The sequence below is a fragment of the Arachis ipaensis genome, chromosome B06 (genome assembly GCF_000816755.2).
Source record: "Arachis ipaensis cultivar K30076 chromosome B06, Araip1.1, whole genome shotgun sequence".
NCBI lineage: Eukaryota > Viridiplantae > Streptophyta > Magnoliopsida > Fabales > Fabaceae > Arachis > Arachis ipaensis.
Window position 1 is genome coordinate 132,728,437 of NC_029790.2, and position 10,146 is coordinate 132,738,582.

The window sequence follows — 10,146 nt, forward strand, 5'->3', positions numbered from 1 at the left end:
TTGATATTAAAGATATTTTAAAATAACAATTATTTTAATTTATAGATTTTTTTTTAAGAAAAAAGAGTAAATAATAATATTTATTACTTCAGAAATTGAAGATTAGTGCGGTCCTACTATGCACATGAATAATTTGCACGAAATGAGGAAATTCCATTTAAGCAGATAAGATCAATATTAACAAAGAGAGAAAAAAAAAAAATCATGGTTAGCTAATTTTGTGGGAAGAAATTCCATTTGAGCAGATAAGATCATTATCAACAAGAAAAAAATAATGGTTATCTAGTCTTGTGGGAAGATTTTATTTTTTGAATTCTTGTTAGTAATAGATCATGTTACATAGTATATATCTAGGATAATTAATTGAGCTATCACCATTAAAAAAAAAATCACTTTTAGGCTTTTAGCGGTTATTTATATTTTTATTAACAATAATAAAAATAACCACTAATATATTTATCGGGGCAAAAAACTAAAATAAGCCAAGGAAAATTGTAAATTACCTAAATAAGCCAAAGTGAAATTCGTTTCAGCAATGAGCCAAACCATATATTTATATAATTCGAACCAATGTGGTTCGAACTCGAATCATTAATAATTCGAACCAAGCCAGTTCGAATTATAGAAAGAGTAGTTGGTTCAAGTAATTCGAACCAAGCTGGTTCGAATTACTTAGGGAGAAGCTGCAACATATAATTCGAACCAGACTGGTTCGAATTATAGGGAGAGATGCTGCATCAAGTAATTCGAACCAAGCTGGTTCGAATTACACAACAACTAATTCGAACCAGTATGGTTCGATTTAGTGGTAGACAGAGCAGTATATATAGGGTTGTAAACGTGAGTTGCTCTCATTAGAGGGTGTAAGATGGCTAGTGAGGAGAGTTTTGTTGTTTTAATTCACCACAGAGGATCCATTAAGAGGAAAACTCGTTCCGGTGTGAAGTTCACAGATAAGGATCCTCTATGTATTGTCGTGAATCCAACGACGAGCTATGATGACCTTGTTAGATTTGTTCTGATAAAACTTGGTCTGGAAGGTGCGAAGCGGGTAAAGAAGTTTTTCTACCGCATTCCAATCACAGTCCTGCAGGATACCGTGAAGTATGATTGTTTCACCATTGGCAGTGATGAGGACCTGCAAGTCATGTTTCTTTGTCGGAGGCAGTTTCCGGAGGTGAGGACACCAAAATTGTTGGCAAAGCTGGTTGATGTGGTATCCAGCTCAGGGGGTTCGAACCGGAATACCACCACTGTAGCCACGGCGGCCGGTTCCAGTTCCAGGCCTGCCGTTGCTTCTTCCTCCGTCCCTGTGTATGAGCCAGCAGTCCAACCTGTCGCCTCCCCGTCTTTTGATGTTGATCTCAATGACGGCGTAGGCGACGAGGTAGGATCATTTGATATTCTGTCGAACGCTTTACAGGGCGTTCCACCGGTTGGCGTCGGAGACGGATTGTTGGGTGATGCAGAGGAGGACGACGTCGAGCAGGATATAATTGACGATGACAGCGGCGATGAGGTTGGAGCGACTGAGCCTGCATTGGCGGTCGGTGGTTCTAGTTCTGGCACACAGCAGTATCCACCACATTTTTCCTCTTTGGACCTGGATGCCATGAGGCAGGAGGGGGTTTCAGGGCACTCTGTTGGATTCGGAGCTAGAGATGCGGAAGGGACTGCTGGTCTGACAAAGTTCCAAGTTGGTCAGCAATTTCAGGATAAAGATGAGGCCCTGTTAAGTGTGAAGACTTACAGCATCTGGCGAGGGGTACAGTACAAGGTAGTGGAGTCTGATCATCGTCGGTATGTGGGCAAGTGTTCTGAGTTTGGGAATGTGTGCACATGGTTGATTCGACTGAGTCTCCGGCAGCGCAAGGGCATTTGGGAGGTCAAACGGTACAATGGACCTCACACTTGTCTGGCCACATCCATCTCGAGTGATCACGGGAGTTTGGATTATCATGTGATTTCGTCGTTCATTATGCCAATGGTTAGGGCTGATGCATCCGTCAGCATCAAGGTGCTCCTGAATGCCACGACAGCACACTTTGGGTTTAGGCCGACTTACAGGAGGGTCTGGATGGCGAAGCAGAAGGATGTTGCCCTCATCTACGGTGACTGGGATGAGTCATACAATGAGCTGCCTAGGTGGGTGTTGGGAGTCCAGCTGACGATGCCTGGTACTGTTGCAGTCCTAAGGACAAGCCCCGTTCGAGTTGGAGGACAGGTAGATGAGTCTCAAGCATATTTTCACAGAATTTTCTGGACTTTTCCACCGTGCATCGAGGCATTCCGTCATTGCAAGCCCCTAATCAGCATTGACGGCACACATCTGTATGGCAAGTACGGGGGAACGTTGCTGATCGCGATTGCACAAGATGGGAACTCCAACATTCTACCTGTTGCGTTCGCACTAGTCGAGGGTGAGAATGCGGAGTCGTGGACATTCTTTCTCTCCCACCTTCGACAGCACGTGACACCACAGCCGGGTCTGCTGGTAATATCGGACAGGCATAACGGCATCAAGGCTGCGCTTGAGGCTCCTGACGGAGGGTGGTTACCTCCATCTGCCTACCATGCATTCTGCATTCGACACGTAGCGGCTAACTTTGCCCTTACCTTCAAGGGGAAGGACGCACGGAGGCTTCTAGTGAATGCAGCGTATGCAAAGACCGAGGTTGAGTTTGATTACTGGTTTGATATTCTGCGGTCTGAGGACCCGACGATGTGTGAGTGGGCAAACCAGATTGATTATTCCTTGTGGACTCAGCATCGTGATGAGGGGCGGAGATTCGGTCACATGACGACGAATATCTCCGAGTGTGTGAACTCGATCCTCAAGGGTGTCAGAAATCTCCCTGTATCCTCCCTGGTGAAGGCAACATATGGTAGGCTTGTGGAACTCTTTGTTCGCAAGGGGAGAGAGGCAGAGGCCCAGATGGGAACCGGACAACAATTCAGTCAGCACTTGGTGAAGTCCATTGAGGCCAACTTGAAGATGGCCAGGTGCTTCACGATGACTTTGTATGACCGAGATAACTCCGAATTCACCGTAGCAGAGACCACTCCTACTGGTTCTTTCTCGTTGGGTAGCTACAGAGTATCGCTTGCCTCTCGGACCTGTGACTGCGGGTACTTCCAGGCGCTTCATTTCCCGTGCCAGCACGCACTTGCATGCTGCGCCTACTCACGGGTTACCTGGTCCTCTTATGTTCACAGCGTGTATCAGATTAGTTCAGTGTTCAGTGTGTACCGGATGGGATTCACACCATCGATACCGGAGGGCTTCTGGCCACCTTACGACGAGCCCACCGTGATTCCGGACCCTGCCAAGAGGCGTGCGAGAGAGGGTCGTCCGAGATCCACTAGGATACGGACGAATATGGACAAGGCAGATCCGAACCGGCCAAAGAGGTGTGGCCTCTGTCGCCAACCCGGACACACCCGTCGGAGGCCAATGGCCAGCTGAACGTCTCAAACCCTGCACCCTGCAGGCCTAAACCGAGGAAATCGCCAGAAAATCCATGACTGAAGTAACTGAAGTGGGCCCGCTAGCTTGATAACATTCCTGTTCGCCACTCGGCACATGCACCGGTACAACCATGCCAGTGCTGCAGAACCCCAGCTGTAGGTCCCCATATCCTCCAGCCTAGCTACAAACGGAAGCCATCTGATGTGAATGCGGTTGCCGGACTTGTCCGCAAACAGCTGCGTGCCCAACAACATCATGATGTACGCACGGGCATATCGGCGCACAGTCTCGTCATCGGCTCCCTCGGGGCACTCACCAAAAGTCTCCTGAAACCAGCTGCAGTTCGTTCACTGCGTACTTCTGAACCTGGCTAGGAGGAGGTATCACTCCAAGCAACTCTTGGAACCACTCCCAGGCTGGACGCCCACCCTGGATGTATATATGGAACTCTGATAGGCAGCCGCTAACGTAACGCCCGTCCACTGGCAAACCCAACTGGTATGCCACGTCCTGGAGTGTGATCGTGCACTCTCCGAAGGGCATATGAAACGTGTGCGTCTCTGGACGTCATCGCTCGACGAATGCACTGACAAGGGCCTCGTCTAACCGGAACCATCTATCGTTCAGCCTTGCAAGATGGTATAGACCGGCCATCTGCAAGTACGGAACGTATCTGTCATCCAGTCGCATGCCCTGCTGCCGGCGCATGCTCCTGATGCATCGCTGAGGCTGCGCATGAAATGCACGGCAATGTTAGAACCAGCTTAATAAACAACGCCAAAAACCATCAACACGATAAATCATCAACAAAACATTATACTAAGTAAAACCGCATCAAAATACATCAACAAGAACCACATGCAAAACAAACCAATAGACCGCACAACTAAACCGCTAACATAGAACAGCTTAAGTAGAACCACTGACATAAAACCACTAACATAAACCACTAACATAAACCACAAACATAAACCACTAACTTAAACCACTAACATAAACCACTAACATAAACCACTAACATAAACCACAAACATAAACCACTAACATAAACCACTAACCTAAATCTCCTACATAAACCACCATCTAACCCGCATGCAAAACCACTAAATCACATATAGCGCTAGCACGAAGTTAATTCTGTACTAACCTCCTCGTTGATGACCCCGGCTATATGAGCAACTCCGTCCAAGCGATATAACCGTGCCGGATCGTCCCCCATCAGCAGAGTATTCCGTTCAGGTCTTCGTTGGAGAGAATCTGGGTCGTTTTCTCTGGAATTTGGTGGGGTAGGGCAAAGGAAGAATGGTTCGAATGAGGCTGATTCGAACTCCTTATATACCCAAATCACGAGTAATTCGAACCAGGTTGGTTCGAATTACTAAGGAGCCACTTCAAGGGTAATTCGAACCAGGGTGGTTCGAATTACATGGGTTCATTTCGAATGCATAATTCGAACTACCCCAGTTCGAATTATATTGATTCTGAGTTCGAACCACCCTGGTTCGAATTACGTTCAACGTTTCTCTCACCCTAATTCGAACCACCCTGGTTCGATTTATTAAGGATTGTAGTTCGAACCACCCTGGTTCGAATTGCATTAAAATAGTGTTTGGCTCATTGCTGAAACGAATTTCACTTTGGCTTATTTAGGTAATTTGCAACTTCCCTTAGCTTATTCTAGTTTTTTGCCCTATTTATCGACAATTAAATATTAATTGTCTTATATTTTATTGTTAAAAAATTTTAGTAATAATTATATAATTGTTGACAAAGATCTTTTTATTAGTAGTAAAAAATATATAATTGTCATTATAACATATAATAATAACAACAAATATATAATTGACACAAAAATATAAATAAAATAAAACATTTAGTAATTATTATATTATCGCTATTAAAAGTGATTTTTATTGTAGTGCTGCTAAATTTGTTAATAATAGATTATGTTATATATATATATAATTGAATTACTCAATTTGTATGGTTAAGTACGATTTTGGTCCTTAAGGTATAGGCCAAAAAAATTTTTTGTCCCTAACCTTTTTTTGTAAATAAAATTGGCCATAAGATTTAACTTGGTTTTAAAATTGTCTTTTTACCAAAATTTTAAATTTTATTCTCAAATTACCCTTAACTAAAAATTATAAAATGAAAAAAAAAAAAAAAAAAAAAAAAGGACAAAGAAAGAAAGAATTCCCAATATTCCTTGTATAGGAATTTACAGAAACATAATTAAGTTTAACACGGAAAAAATCAGCATATAGAACATAGAATCTACATATCTGTTCTCAAATTTTATTGCAAATAATCACAACAAATCAATCATTCATTCCACTTCGCCGCCTAATCAACGTTGACGACCGCCATAGTGGCACCAACGCTTCCAGATTCGTCAACAAGCGTCACCTCCCTCTTTGCCAATTAAATCGGCATCGACCACCTCTACGGCGGCCCCAACAATTCCAGATTTGTCAACAAGCTCTCTTACCCCATTTGCATAGTAATTATTCAATTAATTCTCTGTTTTAGCATGCTACATGATCGAATAGAATAGAATTTGGGGAAAAAAATGGGTAGACTTTGGGAAAAAAATCACAGGCAAGAACAATGTATGTGGTGGTGGTAAAATTGGCGGCGACGACAATGGTAAAGAGTTAGGGATGAGAGTTGGAAGAGGAAGGATTTGGGTGATGGTGGCAAAAAAATTGGGGATTAGGATGGTTGTGAAGAGATGGGGATTGGGGGGTGAAGTAAGCTAGGTTAAGGATAGTTTAGAAATTTTGAATAATTTTTTTAAGGTTCAGGTAGTTTTGTTAATTAAAATTTATCTTTCATAGGTAGAAAGTCAATTGTTTTTGTGGGTAGATTTGTCAATATTCTAAATATTCATGAATAAAAATGGTAGTTTATCCTTCATTATACACTACAACAAAGAGAAGTTACGGGAATCATAAGGGCACACAGATACAATTAATGTGATTAATTTGAATAATTAGATCTGTTCTTAGCTAAATAGTTCAAAAGATATCCTTTCTAAATTTAAAATACTATATGCACCTTAAAATCAGTTATTAAAATTAATCACTTTGTATTTATATTTAATTTAATTTTAATATATATTTTATATTTTAAGAATTTTGCTAGGTAGACAACGTGGGAGATGTAAACAACGTAAATAACGGGCTACACCTTAGGTCCACTAAAACAAAAAACATCCCACCCCATTTACACCCACCACAACCTTAGCCTTTCACCTTCCACGGTTCCACTTTTCTCTCCTTTTAGCGCAGCCGCTTTACTCCCCTTTCTCTCTCGCGCTGTCACTTTTTACAAATATCTTTTTATTAGTAGTAAAAAATATATAATTGTCATTATAACATATAATAATAACAACAAATATATAATTGACACAAAAATATAAATAAAATAAAACATTTAGTAATTATTATATTATCGAAGTGATTAGTGATTTTTATTGTAGTGCTGCTAAATTTGTTAATAATAGATTATGTTATATATATATATAATTGAATTACTCAATTTGAAGTACGATTTACGATTTTGGTCCTTAAGGTATAGGCCAAAAAAATTTTTTGTCCCTAACCTTTTTTTGTAAATAAAATTGCCCGAATTCATTGTCTTCGTCGTTCTTCTTTTTGCTGAACTCAACGGCGTTAGAAGCTCGGTGATGGCTTTCTTCCGAATTCGTTGTCTTCATCGTCCTTCTTGGTGAATTCAACGGCGGCAGTTTGGCAACGGCGTTAGAAGCTCAGCGATGGCACAGCAGCCCCCCTTCTCCTTCTCCGATCTGTTCTTCCTCTTTGCCCTTTCTCGCTCCGCTCTCTCATCGATGGTGACTGCTCCGCGCCGCTGCTTAGGGTTCCAATTCTGCTTTTATTTCTGATTTACATTGTTAATCACATTAATTCTAATTTTGTTAATCTATTGTTTCCAATTCTGATTATGTTAATCCATTGTTAATCACATTATTTCCAATTATGATTCTGTTTTTTATTTTGTTAATCCATTATTCTTCTATTTCTATTTTTTTTGCTTCTGTTTTTTATGCTTCAGATTCTGCTTATGTTTGTGTTGTTATTTCTGTTTTCAATTATGCTTCTGCTTCTATTTTCAATTCTGTTTCTGCTTGTATTTTTTCTGCTTCTAATGTTGCTTCTATTTTCTACTTCTTGTTAATGCTGTGAACTGTAAATTTTTTTCATTTCTGCTTATTGCTTTGTTGATTTTGTTGTTCTTTGAAATGCAAATTTTGTTGTTTATTTTTGCTTTATTTCTGCTTGTTGATTTAAAACTTCTATTGTTATTCGCTGTTTCCTTGTTTGCGGGTTCTGTTTTGAAACTCCCATTGTTGGAGAGTACGCAGTTTCAATGGAAGTGGCCAATGAATTGGTTGCTGGAGATGTTGAAGTTGAAGTTGAAATTTGTTGTTTGTCTTTGTTTTCTTTGTGATTCTTTGAAAAAGAGAGAAAGAAAGAAGGGAAGGGGCGAAGGAGAGGAGAAGCCGAGAAGCAGAGCAGAATCGAGAGGGACAGGTAAGTGAGATGGTGATAGGGTGAGGTGAGGGTATAATTGTCCAAAGGACGATTTTAAAATCAATTGGATCTTAGGGACGATTTTGTATACAAAAAAAAATTAAGAACGAAATAAATTTTCAGTCTATACCTTAAAAACCAAAATCTTATTTAACCCTAATTTATACGAATTCCAAAGATTATGATGCAAAATTTATATACTTCTTGTGAAGAATTTTATTTTAGTGGCACAAGCTAAGTGCGTTTGGTACGTGCATTATATATCGCTTTCTTGTAGATTATCACCATATATTTTATCATTGTTCATATAGAATGGAAAAGTAGAGGATATCCAAACTTAAAATGTCAATTTACATAATATATGTGATGTAATTTTCAATTGTTTGACTCTTTAACTTGCACTTACACCAGTATAGATTATTCTTCCTCGTGAGGAAATAATTCTTCCAACAATTTCAAAGTCCAAATGACTTAAATCGTATTAATTAATCTATTTAGACAAAAATTTCAATATGTTGAAAATTTCGAAGAAAAATAAATAAACTAATTATAGCAAGGAAATAATTGAGTTGACATATTAATTTTGATGTGACAAAGTAAGATTCACCGATTGTATATATACATATTTACTATTGAGCAAGTTGAATTAGTGATCCATCAATATTATTTCTCCTAACAAATAATTAAAGAGAGAAAATTAAACTAGAAAACAAGAGATCAAAAAGATATTCGAAGAATTTAGGCTGCGTCTGCTTCTAAGAATAGGACAGGACAAGACACTGAGAACATGACAGGACAAGACACTGATGGACAAAAACATAAAATTTTGTGTTCTTGTATTCTGTTTGGTGATAAACTATAACAAATTATGAAAATTTAATTTATTCTCATTTTTTTATTCAAAAAATTTGAAATGAAAAATATAACAATGAAAAATTAACAAGAATAATGAAAGAAAAAATAAAAAATAAGTTGTGTCCCTTGTTAGTGTCTCTATGTCCTTCCTGTCAGGATGGACACAAAATACACTAATTCAGTGTCTCTGGACACATTGTCTCTGCCCATGTCTCCTCTGTCAAACACAATTTTGTGTCTTAGTGTCCCTGTCTCGGTATCCTGTCTACTTTGTAAACAAACACAGCCTTATAGAGTATGCATGCATGATGATAAGATATAGTGCCTTCGATGGCTTAAAGAATATGCATGATGATTAGCTAGGGTTTTGCTAGTTGATTAAATATTTTTTTTTTCAATATTTTAAACTTTTACTGATTTACTCTATCAAAAATGTAATACACTTTTTTTATTTTATTTAGGCAAAATTATCATCATTTGAATTTTATTATCCGAATAATCGACTCAACTACAGAAATTAAATAGCATAAAAAAAGACAAATAGAAGTCTTTTTATCATTTTTTAATTTTAAAATTCAAGTTTAAAACCTATAATTAAAAGACTAATTTGCTGCAATATAAACTCAATTAAAAAAAATTTTGTTAGTCCATAAATTACTATATATACAAGATAATATCTAAAATGTAACATTACTTAAACAGACGAATAAACTAATAATTCCATCGACTAAAGTTAGTTATTTTTCGTTTAACTAATATTGTCCTTAGAATACTAGTTAAATAAACGTGTACTATTTTAAGAAATAAAAATCAATAAATAAATGGTGAGAGAAATTCATTTTCGATTTTGACACACTATTGATGACTTTTGTGGCAACTAAGAAGCAGGAAGCGTGCTTTGTGGTTACTGGTTACTACCTGCCTGTGTGCTCTGTGGCCACTATATATCCACTCCCATCCCAAAACTTAAAAAAAAAAAAAAATCTTTCATTGTATACAAATATTTGATTACGCATTATTATTATTTTAACGAAAATATTTGACACTCATTGATTTAAATGTTTTTATTAATATATTATTATATATAATTAAAAAATAGTGTAAAATTATTTTTTTATACTTACACAGAAATTAAACTTTTAGAATAAAAAAAATCAAGAAAACACAAATTGCACACAACATAACAACCTATACGTGGTGCTTATTTATAGGTATGAAATACTAATAAAATTGTGTTTGACGGATAAAATATAGTCAAACATATTA

At 38.2% G+C, this 10,146-nt stretch overlaps 1 protein-coding gene and 1 pseudogene across 1 annotated transcript in view; one reads left to right on the plus strand and one right to left on the minus strand.

Annotated features, from left to right (window-relative positions):
• Window positions 1-10,146, minus strand: part of LOC107605476 (thermospermine synthase ACAULIS5) — a gene marked incomplete in the record, with an annotated part of 24,811 nt that overhangs the window by 13,963 nt on the left and 702 nt on the right.
• Window positions 705-5,040, plus strand: LOC107647696 (annotated as a pseudogene).